We start from the raw sequence: 17,781 nt of genomic DNA, 5'->3' as shown, positions 1-17,781 counted from the left end.
ACGCCAAGACCGTAGGATCCTACGCAGTGCCGTAGGGGACCGCACCGCCACTTCCCAGCAAATTAGGGACACTGTTGCTCCTGGGGTATCGGCGAGGACCATTCGCAACCGTCTCCATGAAGCTGAGCTACGGTCCCGCACACCGTTAGGCCGTCTTCCGCTCACGCCCCAACATCGTGCAGCCCACCTCCAGTGGTGTCGCGACAGGCGTGAATGGAGGGACGAATGGAGACGTGTCGTCTTCAGCGATGAGAGTCGCTTCTGCCTTGGTGCCAATGATGGTCGTATGCGTGTTTGGCGCCGTGCAGGTGAGCGCCACAATCAGGACTGCATACGACCGAGGCACACAGGGCCAACACCCGGCATCATGGTGTGGGGAGCGATCTCCTACACTGGCCGTACACCACTGGTGATCGTCGAGGGGACACTGAATAGTGCACGGTACATCCAAACCGTCATCGAACCCATCGTTCTACCATTCCTAGACCGGCAAGGGAACTTGCTGTTCCAACAGGACAATGCACGTCCGCATGTATCCCGTGCCACCCAACGTGCTCTAGAAGGTGTAAGTGAACTACCCTGGCCAGCAAGATCTCCGGATCTGTCCCCCATTGAGCATGTTTGGGACTGGATGAAGCGTCGTCTCACGCGGTCTGCACGTCCAGCACGAACGCTGGTCCAACTGAGGCGCCAGGTGGAAATGGCATGGCAAGCCGTTCCACAGGACTACATCCAGCATCTCTACGATCGTCTCCATGGGAGAATAGCAGCCTGCATTGCTGCGAAAGGTGGATATACACTGTACTAGTGCCGACATTGTGCATGCTCTGTTGCCTGTGTCTATGTGCCTGTGGTTCTGTCAGTGTGATCATGTGATGTATCTGACCCCAGGAATGTGTCAATAAAGTTTCCCCTTCCTGGGACAATGAATTCACGGTGTTCTTATTTCAATTTCCAGGAGTGTATAATGGGAGACCGAAAAGTTCGAAGGCCTTACAGTCCAGAATCGGTATGTCGATCAGACAAAATCTCCATGAGCAATCATCCCACTCACTGAACCAGATTGAAGATACCCACTTGGCAAACACTGCTGCCTGGAGAAGTCCGTAACTGACTGCTGCACCAGATGTCAACTGGATAAAACTCAGCACATTATAAACGTTTGCCATAGCTGAAATATTTAAAACACTGAGCAACTTGTCCAAAAGGCACTGTCCATATACCTGTTGCTCACATATGCTTGTTACATGATGCAAGAGTCTATGTCTGTGGGGCCTGAAGAAGAATAGCAGAATGCAGAAACTGGTAGTCAAAATGATATATAGTAACATCTACCTCACACGGCTGTTGACGAATTTCATTTATAATTGATTGTACTCTGTTGTCGGATCTGCCACAAATCGCCGCCTCTCTTGTTTCACAAAGAGCACAATCCTCTGACCACGTTCTGTGTTGATCCGAGAACGTCCAACACTTTGTCGTATACTCGCAATTTCGCAGCTTTTAACGTTTCATTGGTGCAAGTGAGCAGCGGTCCAGCTTCGCCATTTCTGAAACGTTCCTCGCCAGATGCCATCCCATAACTATCTTTCCTTTTTTAAAGTCGCAATGGTCAAATGTTCCGACGCATCAGAGTATATTCTCATCGTCTCTCCAATCTTTTGTTCAACTGACACGTTCAGTAATTCAGCACAATGTAATCTACGGCAGACTAGCTAACTAACTGACTGTGAGTCAGATCGTCGTTGATTCCATTAGGTGCACATCGCGATTACGACTTCAGCCAGACATTAGGGACTCATCAGGCATCGAGTGATATCACTTTCAAGGCCATCCTATGACTTTCGCCCACTCTGTGTAAACTTAGACGAATAACTGTGTAACGTGATATTTCACGTGGCGTCTTGCCTTGCGTCGTCTTTGATATTTTTGTCTGGTGCTGTACTTTTAGATATCTGTAAGACTCGTTTCGGAGCCACTTGAAGAATGTCTTCCGTTACGTTTTTCAGTTCGTGCTTCTTTGGCTCTTCATTACTGTGTCACCTGCCTTGGCCCAACATTTGTGATATCCGTCAAGTCTTATGCACTGGAAATGAATGTTTATGTCTTTGGCTGAGGCTCGCAGATATACTGCAGTAATTCACGGTCCAGTCACTTTAGTGTGATCACCGTCTATGTTTGGCGTCAAAGTTCAATAACCACTCACAGACGGTAGGTGGCAGCACTAGCAGTGGAGGCTATATAAAGCGTGTCGGCGGGCTGGGGGCAGTCGTTGTAAAGCGCAAACGAAGCGATTTATCTGAGCATGATCATTCGCTTTTGCACCATTGATCGAAGAATTTCCGAAATGGCTAAGTCTGCAAAATATACCGCGTGCCAGCATCGTTAAACGATATCCTGAATTACAAAATGGCGCTATCCAAACCCGGCGCCGTTCAATACGGACCATTGATGAAAGGGTGAACAACGGTTGCAGCTGTTGACCGCCCAAACGAAACAACAGTGTCTGCTCAACGATCATTCAGATGTCCACTCAGTCGCGGCAGGTGGTCTCTTCATATGAATCACGTTATATGCTGGCCGTTGGCGCTTACGGCTTGAAACGTCTAAAACCAAACACCCTGCGACAATCGTCGGAAGGTTCCAGGCCAGACCAGGAAGTGTTACGGTCTAGGGAATGTTTGCGTGGTATTCCCCGGTTTACCTCGTCACTAACCGAGGGCACAATGGCTCAAGTATGCATCTATCCTGGGGACCTTATCCACCACTATATTTATTTAGTTTTTTCTCAGCATAGTGGTGTCTAACAGCAGGACGATGTAACGTGATACACAGATAGCAATGTACGTGCCTGGTTCCAAGAGCAGGATGAATCTACAGTACTTCCTCCCTGGATTAAAGCCCAACCTCGATCGGACTGTAGGCGCCATGAATCATCAGCCAAGAAACGTAGCGCAGCTGGGCACTTCACTGGAGCCGGCATGGCTACCACATCCCTGTCATACCTCCCAGAACTTCTTGTACGTTTCGCAGAGGTCCTCGCTCAAAAGTTTGTATTGTGTTGGCAGAAGAGCCAACACCGTGTTGCTAGAGGAGGCCGAAATGCACGCGTTTAAGCTCACGCAGACTGGCGTGAGGTCTGGATAAATGTAAAGTAGTTGAGTCTAGTAAGAAAAGAACGTAGTTGCTGGAATACTTAACTTTAATCCATAATTGGTGTACATCGCTCTTGACGGTACATGTTTTAATATCTCAATATAAACTGGTAATGGCGCCTTGCTAGGTCGTAGCAAATGACGTAGCTGAAGGCTATGCTAACTATCGTCTCGGCAAATGAGAGCGTATTTGTCAGTGTAGCTTCGCTAGCAAAGTCGTCCGTACAACTGGGGCGAGTGCTAGGACGTCTCTCTAGACCTGCCGTGTGGCGGCGCTCGGTCTGCAATCACTGACAGTGACGACACGCGGGTCCGACGCATGCCAGCGGACCGCGGCCGATTTAAAGGCTACCACCTAGCAAGTGTGGTGTCTGGCGGTGACACCACAGTTTGTTCTTAAGGCTTTTGACATGTGGTCTCTAACGTTTCTGAGCAGTGCGTAAGTGTGAAGGATTCCACGGCTGGTGTCAATGTGTACTGTATACTCTAGGGCATTAGATCGCCTAATGTTGAAATTGAAACGATTATTAAAACCGACGTTTCGACAGCCTTTGTAGCGGTCCTCTTGAGGGCGACTAACTGTTGCGTTTTTCATGATGGTCTTCCCCATATAACCGACTTCGTTTTGCTAAAATTCATTGCGCAGTTGAGAGGCAAGGTGCCTGTGGAGGTACGGTTATACAGACGGCTACGGCTTGTTATGCCCTAGCAGGAGACTGGTAGGCCACAGCGAGTCGTCAGCTTCAACACACAGACCTCTTGCTGCAGGAAAACGTTGTCCCAACGTGCAGTGACGTTCAGTAATGTGAAGACACTTGTCACGTGATATCAGAAACAGGGCGATACAAACGGATAATGTTCCCAAAATCCAGCAGTTTAGTCACCTTGAGGGCGATAGAAACCTCGGTGTTAATAGCAATTTTAGTTTTAAGATGACGTGGCTTAATGACCAAAAGGATTTATTTCAGAATGTAAGTTTCTCTGAAAAAGCGAAAAGCCTCGTTGTTTCCTAACAGAGGTCGTGCATCGTTCTTTTAGGTTATTGTGGATCAGTATGTCGAGCGATCTCAGTTATTGTGTATATATACATGTACGTATGTATGTAAGTCAGTTTCAGAGGACTGAAAATTGTCTACAGTAATACCTATTTACAAGCAAGGAGAGAGAAGTAACTGCGAAAACAGAAGACTATCTCTCTGCTAAACGCAGGGTATAAAATATATTCTAAAATAGTAACACAGAGCGTAGCAGGCATTTTTGAAAATATTCCGATAGAAGAGTAAATGGACGTTAGGAAAGGCAGATAATGCACAGACAATACGTGAGCTAATAGACAAATCATCGTGGAAACACATGGAGTTCAGCAGAGAGTTACAATGACTATTCATTGACTACGAGAAACCTTTCGATAAAGTAAATAGAGAAAAGCTATAGAAGATAATGACGAAGAATACTTCTATCCATAACGAAGATAGTAGAAAGCATGCTCCAAGGATCAACAATCGCCATTGCTGGAAACGGAAAATCTAAGTGCAAGAAAAATTTTAAAGTCTTTGTCTCCGATTCTTTTTAACATTTATACTGAGGCAATGAATTAATAAATTTCTTATACTGATGTCTTCAAAAAAAGGAATTATTGTGTGATAATATTTATTGTCGATGATTAAGTGGTGACTGATGAACACCCTACAAATAGCTGCTTATATCTAATCCACAACGGCTACGTTACATAATATGTCAGTATAATCAAAGATAACAAGAGTTGGAGCTTACAGTGGCCAGGAACCAATTCCCAGGAAAATAATAATTAATGATCAGAAAATATACAGAGTAAACTAGTAAGAGTACCATTCATTACAGAAATCAACACACAAAATAAAGTAGCTTTAATTGCATTAACGCAAAGATATACTCGCGTATAAACTTCAGACCTACAATGAGAAAGGAAAGCCTACTTAAGTTCTATAAAACCATTTCATTACCAACCATGACATCGGGATGTGAGTCGAAGAGTGTAACAAAAAGAAAGAACAAAGAATACGAGCATCTGAGAAGCTATTCCTAGGAAGAATACTCGGGTGCACACAGTCCAACAGGAGGAAAGTACTGTCACCAGGGACACACTGGCAGTATAAACCTGAGATGGGCACGTTAAAGAATGCAGGACCATGTCATCAGAAGGATGGATGACAACAGTTTACCAAAATTAATGATGAAGTATTACCCAGTGGGCAGAAGATCTTTAGGAAGACAGAGGAAAAGGTGGAAAGATCAATAATTTCAACCAAGAGGGCGTAAAAGGCAAAATATTCCTAGTACACGCAGAAACGAGAAGAAGATGCGCTTGTGTGTGTGGTGTGTGTGTGTGTGTGTGTGTGTGTGTGTGTGTGGATGAGAGAGAGAGAGGGGGGGAAGGACAGAAAGGAGACAGGAGAGGTGTGGAGGGGGTGAGGGGTTGGGGTCCACGGATCGGAGCAAGAGAGGGACAGAAAAGGGGAGGGAGAGAGGAGAGAGGAGGAGACGTTAGGCAGTGGACGGCAGCATGCGTCTGAGAGGATACGGCCTGCTTGTACAACCGCAGTACAAAGCGGGCGCGAATATCGGCCTGCTCTCCAATCTAGCGCCACGGGCTGAGCCGTGATTTAGGAGCGCAGAGCAGCCGTCGCGGCCCCACTGCAAATTTATCTCAAAAGGGCTTCTCTGCCTCTGACCAAAACTCCATTTCGCACCGAACGGAGCAAAAAGCCTTCCCCCCCCCCCCTTCCCCTCGGAGCGCAAATTCACTGCAGCATCGTGTGCCTTATTGGCTTCGCGGAAATACATAGATCACGCGACGCCGGAGAAGAAATTTCGATACTCGCTGTCGCCGATAAAACGTTTTCGGCTGCAGAAATGATCGCCCCCCAGTGTGGGTTCTGCGGCTCTTTCTCTTTGTGTGTGGCACTGGGTGAATGCTCTGTGAGAAAGTCAGCGTGGGTGTATGAAGTTTATTTTAATATCGAATGTGGTCGTTCCTCATATGGCTGTTAAAAATATGCATTGCGATGGAGTTTAGATATTTTCTCATTGTCAAGCATTATGTGATGTTAAAGCCTACTCTACAAGATCAAGGGATGGCATTCTGTAACATGCTTTCCAGCAGTGTGAATCCAAATACACAGGATGGTAGAAGCGCATCCCACGCGAGCAGAACCAGTTTGCTCACGTGCGGTTGGAAGAGCATGTATGGTTCTGCCACGCTGAGTATTTGGATTCAGACTGCTGGGAAGTATGTTTCAGCTTGTCTATGTTTCAAGATGACAGAATGTCGAAATTACATCGTATTAAATATTTTTAACGCCCACATGTGTGCAATATGCATATGGCTCAATGGTGCAAGTCTTTCAACTGGACGCCACATTAGCGACTTGCGTGTCCCTAAATGTTGGAACATGTGAGGCAATAATGACCTTACCACTTATCCTAGAAGGTAGATTAAGGAAAGGCAAACTTACGTTTCTAACATTTGTAGACATAGAGAAAGCTTTTGACAATGTTGACTAGAATACTCTCTTTCAAATTCTAAAGGTGGCAGGGGTAAAATACAGGGAGCGAAAGGCTATTTACAATTTGTACAGAAACCAGATGGCAGTTATAAGAGTCGAGGGACATGAAAGGGAAGCAGTTGTTGGAAAGGGAGTAAGACAGGGTTGTAGCCTCTCCCCGATGTTATTCAATCTGTATATTGAGCAAGCAGTAAAGGAAACAAAAGAAAAATTCGGAGTAGGTATTAAAGTCCATGGAGAAGAAATAAAAACTTTGAGGTTCACCGATGACATTGTAATTGTGTCAGAGACAGCACAGGACTTGGAAGAGCAGGTGAACGGAATGTACAGTGTCTTGAAAGGACGATATAAGATGAACATCAACAAAAGCAAAACGAGGATAATGGAATGTAGTCGAATCAAGTCGGGTGATGCTGCAGGAATTAGATTAGGAAATGAGACACTTAAAGTAGTAAAGGAGTTTTGCTATTTGGGGAGCAAAATAACTGATGATAGTCGATGTAGAGAGTATATAAAATGTAGACTGGCAATGGCAAGGAAAGCGTTTCTGAAGAAGAGAAATTTGTTAACTTCGAGTATAGATTTAAGTGTCAGGAAGTCATTTCTGTAAGTATTTGTATGGAGTGTAGCCATGTATGGAAGTGAAACATGGAGGATAAATAATTTGGACAAGAAGAGAACAGAAGCTTTCAGAATGGAGTGCTAGAGAAGAATGCTGAAGATTAGACGGGTAGATCACATAACTAACGAGGAGGTATTGAATAGAATTGGGGAGAAGAGTAGTTTGTGGCACAACTTGACAAGAAGAAGGGACCAGTTCGTAGGACATGTTCTGAGGCATCAAGGGATCACCAATTTAGTACTGGAGGGCAGCGTGGAGGGTAAAAATCGTAGAGGGAGACCAAGAGATGAATACACTAAGCAGATTCAGAAGGATGTAGGTTGCAGTAGGTACTGGGAGATGAAGAAGCTTGCACAGGATAGAGTAGGATGGAGAGCTGCATCAAACCAGTCTCAGGATTGAAGACCACAACAGCAACAAAGCTACCTCAAGTATCCACCTGGGAAACGAGAACATACAGATTAATACGAAATCCAAGCTAAATGTCCTTCCTGGCGACTCCTCACACTGTTGAGTGGTTAAAGTCAGATTAAAGGCAGATTGAAAGTTTCTGTGATCTGGCTGGGATTTGGTCCCACAACCTCTCAGTTCCCAACCACACCCTTTATCCCAAGACCAACAGACTGAGACCCGACTTACGCGGGATGACAAAATTCAGTTATTACATTAAGGCTGTGGACCATCTTCATCGAATTTATTTTAATACATTTGACACAACGGTTCAACAACGTAACCACCTTTCTACTTTTCACCTTATGCTCTGTCTCTTTACCTCTTGGTCAAAACGTATACAGGGTGAACACTCAAAAAACCGACAAACTGCACGGACGGATCCTGACTGGAAATGGAGGAAAAAAGTCCTATGAACACGTGCCCGGAGCCGGCCTGAGTGGCAGTGCGGTTCTAGGCGCTACAGTCGGGAACCGAGCGACCGCTACGGTCGCAGGTTCGAATCCTGCCTCGGGCATGAATGTGTGTGATGTCCTTAGGTTAGTTAGGTTTAATTAGTTCTAAGTTCTAGGCGACTGATGACCTCAGAAGTTAAGTGGCATAGTGCTCAGAGCCATTTGAACCATTTTAACCATGTGTCCGGAAATGCGTCGTTGCCAAGGTTGATGGCACTGAGGAATGAAAGTTCCTCTGACCACGTGCCGTGTATTTCTTGTGTGTTGCTGGCTGTGTGATTGACGCAGCGTACTGCAAGTAGCAGAATAGTCCGGTATTCAAATCGGGAACAAGCCGAGATGCAGTTTGTGTACAGCTATGCTGATGGAAACGCTGGAGAGGCAGCACGGCTATACAGAAACAAACGCCCAATCACTCCGTCTTCAGGCCACGAGTGGCCAACCGAGACCATCCGACCGCCGTGTCATCCTCGGTGGAGGATGTGGATAGGAGGGGCGTGGGGTCAGCACACCGCTCTTCCGGTCGTAAGATGGTATTCTTTACCGAAGCCTCTACTATTCGGTCGAGTAGCTCCTCAGTTGGCATCATGAGGCTGAGTGCACCCCGAAAAATGGTAACGGCGCATGGCGCAGCGGATGGTCACCCATCCAAGTGCTGACCACGCCCGACAGCGCTTAACTTCGGTGATCTCACGGGAACCGGTGTATCCACTGCGGCAAGGCCGTTGCCAAACAAACGCCCAAAAAGAGCTTGAAATCCTGTGTGATGTGGTTGGTGTCTGTGGGGGTTTACAGACACCAACCACATCACACAAGATTTCAAGCTCTTTTTGGGTGTTTGTGTGATGCTGGGTCCTTTCAGACAGACGAACGTACAGAGAGGCGGCAGACTTGCATATCCCAGATTTGTAGGACCAGGTTCCACGGGATACTGAGACGAACCCTAGTATAAGCTCCGTGCCAGTGGCCTACCAACACGGCAACATGGTGTAAACAGAAGTAAGATAATGTGCATCCTGCATGACAACAGCAACGAGTGCTAGGATTATCAGCAGCGGATTTCCCTCTACGGGAAGGATTTTGTCGATGGTTTTTGCACCAAACCATCACAGTTATGGGATTACCGTCATCAGCCTTCTTTACCGACGAAGCAACCTTTAGCAGAACGGGCATCATCATCTGTGGACTACAGACAATCCTTGAGAAATGGTTGAGGCGTCTCAGCAGCATAGGCTGAGCATCAATGTGTGGGCAGGGATTTACGGCGACTACATACGTGGACCGGTTTTTATTCCAGAACGCTTTGACGGAGGAACTTACCTGGACTTCCTGAGGAATGCCCTGCCTGGGCTGCTTGAGAATGTGCCTCTGGCAGCACGACAAGTTATGTGGTTTCTGCATGACGGAAGGCCACACCAGTTCGCTGACACCTCAGCAACAACTACCCCGGGCTCTGGATAGTACGCGAGGCCCTGTAGTCTGCTTGATCGCCGGACTTAAACTTCCTGAATTTTTACCTCTGCGGGGCATGTGAGAAGAGTTGTGTATGCTGAACCAGTTCCTGATGTGCAGACCCTTAAATAGCGAGTTCACAACGCCTGTGAAGCTACACTCCTGGAAATTGAAATAAGAACACCGTGAATTCATTGTCCCAGGAAGGGGAAACTTTATTGACACATTCCTGGGGTCAGATACATCACATGATCACACTGACAGAACCACAGGCACATAGACACAGGCAACAGAGCATGCACAATGTCGGCACTAGTACAGTGTATATCCACCTTTCGCAGCAATGCAGGCTGCTATTCTCCCATGGAGACGATCGTAGAGATGCTGGATGTAGTCCTGTGGAAAGGCTTGCCATTCCATTTCCACCTGGCGCCTCAGTTGGACCAGCGTTCGTGCTGGACGTGCAGACCGCGTGAGACGACGCTTCATCCAGTCCCAAACATGCTCAATGGGGGACAGATCCGGAGATCTTGCTGGCCAGGGTAGTTGACTTACACCTTCTAGAGCACGTTGGGTGGAACATGCGGACGTGCATTGTCCTGATGGAACAGCAAGTTCCCTTTCTGGTCTAGGAATGCTAGAACGATGGGTTCGATGACGGTTTGGATGTACCGTGCACTATTCAGTGTCCCCTCGACGATCACCAGTTGTGTACGGCCAGTGTAGGAGATCGCTCCCCACACCATGATGCCGGGTGTTGGCCCTGTGTGCCTCGGTCGTATGCAGTCCTGATTGTGGCGCTCACCTGCACGGCGCCAAACACGCATACGACCATCATTGACACCAAGGCAGAAGCGACTCTCATCGCTGAAGACGACACGTCTCCATTCGTCCCTCCATTCACGCCTGTCGCGACACCACTGGAGGCGGGCTGCACGATGTTGGGGCGTGAGCGGAAGACGGCTTAACGGTGTGCAGGACCGTAGCCCAGCTTCATGGAGACGGTTGCGAATGGTCCTCGCCGATACCCCAGGAGCAACAGTGTCCCTAATTTGCTGGGAAGTGGCGGTGCGGTCCCCTACGGCACTGCGTAGGATCCTACGGCCTTGGCGTGCATCCGTGCGTCGCTGCGGTCCGGTCCCAGGTCGACGGGCACGTGCACCTTCCGCCGACCACTGGCGACAACATCGATGTACTGTGGAGACCTCACGCCCCACGTGTTGAGCAATTCGGCGGTACGTCCACCCGGCCTCCCGCATGCCCACTATACGCCCTCGCTCAAAGTCCGTCAACTGCACATACGGTTCACGTCCACGCTGTCGCGGCATGCTAGCAGTGTTAAAGACTGCGATGGAGCTCCGTATGCCACGGCAAACTGGCTGACACTGACGGCGGCGGTGCACAAATGCTGCGCAGCTAGCGCCATTCGACGGCCAACACCGCGGTTCCTGGGGTGTCCGCTGTGCCGTGCGTGTGATCATTGCTTGTACAGCCCTCTCGCAGTGTCCGGAGCAAGTATGGTGGGTCTGACACACCGGTGTCAATGTGTTCTTTTTTCCATTTCCAGGGGTGTATTTGGAGAGAGGCCGGAACGTACGAAAGAGTGCGGCGCTTCATGACGCTATGCGTCTCTTGCAGGACAGTTCGTTGTCGTTGCACGCAATCATCCATTTTTGCACCCATGCTCGTAGGACCTTTTCTCCTCCATTTCCAGAGGATATCATGCTTTATCTGTTCATCTTTCTGACCTCCCTGACATCGTGCAGAGCATCTGAGGAGTTATGCTTCAAAAGGACTCCTCATAATTTTGGTGCAATTACTGCTTATTGATACACCGACAATGAGCCGCATGGGACTTGATTATTCCCCATAATGAGCTGTCTGGCGTGGTAATATCCGGGCTTCGTGGTGTCTAGGAGTATTGATGTATCGTGGCCAAACCAGAAGCCTTGAAATCAAGCAACACACGCAGGTGAGTAGCAGAGTAACTGGACCTCGGTCCTGCTGTAACCACAGGTGAACCATGATTCCCTATTCTTCCAGTCTTTGTAGAATGTCCGGATAAGGATTTCTATCCGCATACCCTTCAAAAACATGAGGCGAGTTTCTTTCAAATTTTTGCACGTAATGATGGTCTCCCGTCGACAGTTAAACCATATTTATCATGAGTAAAGTGCGATGTATTGGTCATTCATTAGAAAATGAGACTCGTGCGTTTGAGAATTGTGCCAGCAAAGCAAGGCAGGCTGCTAGTTGCAGCTCCACGTCATCAGATAATTCGTTCAAAAACATGTCTAAATCGTTTCATTTTAAAATCCTTTTATAGTATTCTCATACATTGTCGACTGCGTTACTTTAACTTCAGTTTTTTGCGGGTGAACTTCATTGGGAACTAATCAATCTATTGGTGACGGCACATGTTTCCTCTCACGTTTTCTTACGTTCACTTGCTGGGCTATTTTTGATATTGCTTGAAACAAAAGTATGTTTCTCCCGGTCACGCAAGGTTGTCTTAGTTACCTTGACTGTGAACATTCACGTTCCCACATACACGCCACTAATCGATCTTCAACAGTATAACTGAGTCTGCTCACATCAACCTGGCTTCGGAACTGAAACAACGCAATACAGAAAAAAATAATACAATGAGAAATCCTTATCGTCAGCTCCAAAACAGGGACAAAATAAAATTATTGTTTTTTTTTTCTCAGTTGTAGACGTAGAGCTATTGATGATAATAGCAATGAAACAAGACTTCACAAAGTTTGCGTTGTATTTGCGAATGCGTTGTTTTTTCGTGTAATGTGTTGATCGCTATTGCCTGCAAATTAGTATGGTACCAGTGATTATTATTCCAGACTCAACCGAATTTAGGTTTCTCTGATTGAACTGAGAGGAGCGATCAGTATTAACCGAAAAATTTGGAGCATTTCAGAGTTATCTAATTGTAGTTTCATAGCGGTATGGGGCAGGACGCCATCACTTACCAGTTTGAACTAAATTTTTTGAAAGGAATGCGGATGGAAATTCTTATTTCGACTCTAAAACAAGGGAACTACGGATCATGTGTGCTTACAACAGAATGGACTTCCAGCACACTTCAGTATTAACCGAAAAATTTGGAGCATTTCAGAGTTATCTAATTGTAGTTTCATAGCGGTATGGGGCAGGACGCCATCACTTACCAGTTTGAACTAAATTTTTTGAAAGGAATGCGGATGGAAATTCTTATTTCGACTCTAAAACAAGGGAACTACGGATCATGTGTGCTTACAACAGAATGGACTTCCAGCACACATTGCTATTCAGCAGCGTGGGTTACTTTTATTTCGAAGCGTCTGGATAGGTTGTGATTAAGAATGGTCGTTAAAGGAAGAAAAACACAAGTAAGAGGTTTTAATATTAATTTTATGGGAGCCTTTTAGATGAAATTCCTGAAATATATGGTTAGCCATAGACAGGAAAAGATTTAAAAGACTCCAGAGATATCTGGTCACTACAACTCACATTGTCGTTGCAGGCTTTCTTCGAAGCAGCTTTACAGACGTACATGAGGAGATGCTTTGTGTAGTCTTTGTTGCAGAGACATAGTAATCAAAAGCTATGGTCTCTGATTTAAACCGTTTCTAGCCAATCCTATACTAAACAAAGCTGATTGAGTATAAGTAAGAAAGTTGGTACAAGTCCAGAAATATTTTTAGTAGGTTGTGCCCCACAGATTGTACATATTTATCGAAAATCATGTTGTCTGGTGATAATCTGTGACAATGGAAACTGCAGTAATAGAAGTTTTCATAGGCACTCATGGTATTACATTATGATTCATGACTGTGACGATTCATGTACGCGATTCAACCCAAACAGCACATAGGCCTTTTGTGTTTGAACTGCGCCATAGCCACTTCACAGTGCGTCGTTGTGGGCATCTCGCGTACCACTATTACTTTCAGTCGCAAGTGGTTCATGAAAAGGACGACTACCATTAACCCTTTGTAAAAGATCGAATTTGTCAGATTACTACAAAAAGAGATATTACGAAATAAATTAGCATTCTCCGATAGTGCACTGACGTCAGCTGTTTGCAACACATGGAAATTAGTACCGGACCGGAACTCTAACCAGTCAGGAGAACATAAGGAGTCATATTACAATTTAATAATGATTACGAGTGGGCTAAAAGTTATGAGATTAGTTAGGAAGAATCAATGAGCAAAGAATTGACACACGAAAACACTAAGGAATGAAGAGATACGCATGAAGTTCTCTGAGGCTAGAGGTACTGCCATAGTGAATAGCTCAGTAGGCAATGCATTTTAAGAGGAATGGACATCTCTGAAAAGGGCAATTACAGAAATTGGAAAGAAAGACATAGGCACAAAGAGGGTAACTGCGAGGGAACCATAGGTAACAGAAGAAAAACTTCAGGTGATCGACGAAAGAAGGAAGTACAAAAACGCTCATGGAAATACAGAATCGCAAGTCACTTAGGAACGAAGTGAACAGGAAGTGCAGGAAGATAGGGCGAAATGGCTGCATGAAAAATGTAGAGAAATTGAAAAGTAATGATTGTCGGAAGGACTGACTCAGCTTATAGAAAAGTCAGAACCTTATAATATCAAACCTTAACGAAACTTTTCTCGCTGAACACCCACTAAAAACAATGAAAAAAATGGATATTGCTTACTACATTTTCGCTGTTCATGGAGTAAAATCGCAGCGTCAGGCCTGATAGTTAAATTTAATACGTCTCTACTACTAACTGCATTCGCAGCACATTTTGAAGAGAGTATCCGGTACCGTTTCGTAGTTCAGGAGATATGGCGCCATAGATATTGAGATGGTGAAAAGCTACCTCTTGCTTAAAACGGAGCGCAGATTACTCATACGACACTCATCCAGTGTTTGGAAATGGGAGCGACTTACTTCAAGAAAATGTTAAACATAGTTTCAAACGTTTCCCACGTTTTTCTTCCTTATATCATTAGCGTCAATTAATTTAACACATTAACTCATTTGTAAAGTAAACAGAAGTTTGAAGTTGTTTAAGACGAGGATCAGTCAAAAAGTAATGCCTCTTTTTTTATTTGTCAGTAATTCCAAGTGCAACTACATAGACTGAAAACCTCAATTGACGATTAATTTATGACTTTTCAGTGTAATCTCTGTCCATTCCCACAGCTTTCGGCTGTCTTTTAACAAGCGCAATTATTCCAGTGTGCTAAAATGCATACTTCTGCTTACGAAGCCATTGACGCTCGGACGTTTTTTGGGCCTCCTCATCTTCAAAGTGAACCCCACGATGAGCTTTATTTAGCGGTCCGAACGAATGAAAGTCTGGTGGTACCAAGTCAGGGCTGTATGGGAAACGAGACAAGACTTTCCATTCTGTTTTCACAGTCTCTCCAGTGGTGTGACGGTTGGTGTGTGGTCTTGCACTGGTATGCAAAAGAAGAATATCCGCCAGAGCTTTTGTTGAGGGAACTCGCTGAAGACCTGCTTTAAGCTGTTTGAGGATTCTGACGTTTTGGAGAGAATTTATTGTGCATCCCTGCTGAAAAAAAATCAACCATGATAACGCTATCTGCATTCCTCACTACTGTAGTCATTACTTCTTCTGCTGATTGTACAGTTTTGAACGTTTTCTTCTTCGGTGAGTTCCTGTGATACCGTTCTACCGAGTGCCTATTTGATTCTGGTTCAAAAAATGAGCCAATGTTTCGTCTCCGGTCAAAATTTTTTTCCAGAAAGTCTTCTCCCTCCAAACAGAAGCGGTCTGGTCTCTTTATTCTGGTCGGTTAACATTCTTGGTAAACAACTTCCACAAACCTCTGGGTATCGTAGTTGTTGAATAATCGTCATCACACCGCCGTGTCTGAGGGAGGTACTGCGACAGAGGCCATTTGCAGTCTCTCGGCGGTCATCACGAATAATGTCATCGACCCGCTGAATGTTGTGCGGAGTGACTGCAGTCAGCGGCCTGTCTCTCCGTGTATCGTCAACCAACGTTTTTGCCCTTCAGCTTCGTTACAGCGACAAACCCATTGTCTAATATTGCTGATATCCATTGCTGAATCACCGTACACATTTTTCGGTCTTTCATGGATGTGAACGGGCATTACACTCTCTGTGCTCAAGAATTCTGTCACAGAACGCTGTCTAATACGGACATTGAGTCGGCCATTTTGCCAGCGAGTGCAGCACTGCCATGTGTTCAAAAAATGGCTCTGAGCACTATGGGACTCAACATCTTAGGTCATAAGTCCTCTAGAACTTAGAACTACTTAAACCTAACTAACCTAAGGACATCACACACACCCATGCCCGAGGCAGGATTCGAACCTGCGACCGTAGCAGCCTCGTGGTTCCGGACTGCCATGTGTTGATGCAGACAGTTACTAATACAGTAGACTGGAGAAAAAGCTTTGATGGATATAGCCAGACTCATTCACTTAATAAAATGTATTTAAGGAGAAAGAAAAATACGCACTACTTTTTGATTGGCCCTCGTACACGGGAGTTCGAGTGTTTAAACAATGTGGGGGTGGGAGTGTACTGGTAATCCATAATATATAGTTTGTCTGGAAGTAACATCTGTCATGTACTTCACAGTAGGTTGCAGGTCGTAAATTTAAATACGGCAGGATATATGTATGAAAAAGTATTTCAACGTCGATCTTCTAGTACGTACAAGATAGTTTCATAGTTATGTATTTGACACTAAGGTACATTCCTCCAAAACTGTATTAAGAACTACGTCTGCACCACTTCCGCCCTACATCCATAATTATAAAAAATGGTTGTATGTGCTTATGTGTATGTTCCACAGCTGCTCCTAAGCCACTATATTGATTTCTACCAAACATTCTACGCATATCCGTTATTGTCAAGCAATATTCGCTGTGGTGGTAAGAACAACCTACCTATAACAGTTCAGGAGATATGACGTCATAAACAACGAGATGCATGAAAAACTGCTGCATCATGCATGACGTTTAAATTTATTACTTCCGTGCCTAACTCTATTCGCAATAAATTTTGCAGGTAGTATCCACATATGCCTTTAAGGGAACCCACAAATTTATATCGTGATACAACACAGAGTTCAGAAGATACGTCATAAACGCTGACACGAGCGAAAAAATGCCGTGTCATGCATGAAGTTTGAATAAATTTATTCTTTACTGCTAAGGTAGACCTGCAGTCGTATCAACTTAAGGGAATCCCTGAGACCTGGCAGCGCTTTTGCCACATTTTAACTGCGAAGAGCAAAGGCCAGTGGGCAAAAACAACAGCCACCTATACAGCAGCGAAGAGGCGTTGCCATAGAGGCGTTTACGAAATCGCATTGCAGACACGCGAAGCAGCTCCACCCAGTTTATGGTTTACGTTATTCAGAATTTTCTGCTCTGTTTTGGGTTGGCATTTGAGTGCATTCTGTTTTCATAGTTCCTTCTCTATAATATTTCTTACGTTAACTGTAATTTCATTCTGTTTTCTGTATGAGAGATTCCTTACGTCTACTGAAACTTTAGCACTGGCTATCAAGTAGTTTACAGAACTTTTCCGTAGTGTTGGAGCTGTTTTGTATTTAAGACCTTTTGTAAGGAGACGTGCGTCGTTATCTGTAAATTCTATATTTGTGAAATTTTCTAAACGTGTGTGAAACTGAAAATGAGATTCATATTCGTGTATAGTTTGTCGTATGCGATGCTGAATGTGTAGAAGTGATGTGAATATCTTGTTACGGGTTGGTCGATTATGTCTGCTTTTATTCGAAATGTATCTATGTACTAAATGTGAAATTTAATCAAATGTTAAAGGTGTTACACTGTTACTTAACTTTAGATGTACTATATAGAGTTCTTGATTCACTGTTTCTTTTCGATGTAATTTGTCGTTTATTTCTTATCTTATTCACAATCTTGCTGTAGAGGGTTTGATTTCAGGTACAAGGTCTGGTCTTGCTATCAGTTTTTTGTAGACATATGTAAGAATGACCTTATATCGAAGACATCGCTTACTATATTCGGTGCCTTCAATTATCTTCACTAATTTGACTTTTAAGCGAATAAAACTCAGAATTTTCCCCTTTTTTTGCATAA

The 17,781-nt window shown here is 45.0% G+C and overlaps 1 protein-coding gene and 1 pseudogene across 1 annotated transcript in view; both read right to left on the bottom strand.

The window, feature by feature from the left end:
* The window catches only part of LOC126150624 (glypican-5-like), a 258,004-nt gene that overhangs the window by 126,133 nt on the left and 114,090 nt on the right, over positions 1 to 17,781 (bottom strand). The gene's annotated exons all lie outside the window — the stretch shown is intronic.
* LOC126163392 (5S ribosomal RNA) lies at positions 8,840 to 8,957 on the bottom strand (annotated as a pseudogene).

Source organism: Schistocerca cancellata, chromosome 2 (genome assembly GCF_023864275.1).
Source record: "Schistocerca cancellata isolate TAMUIC-IGC-003103 chromosome 2, iqSchCanc2.1, whole genome shotgun sequence".
Taxonomy (NCBI): Eukaryota; Metazoa; Arthropoda; class Insecta; order Orthoptera; family Acrididae; genus Schistocerca; species Schistocerca cancellata.
The sequence above is the reverse complement of the archived record's forward strand: the minus strand, read 5'-3'. Positions and strand labels throughout refer to the sequence as shown.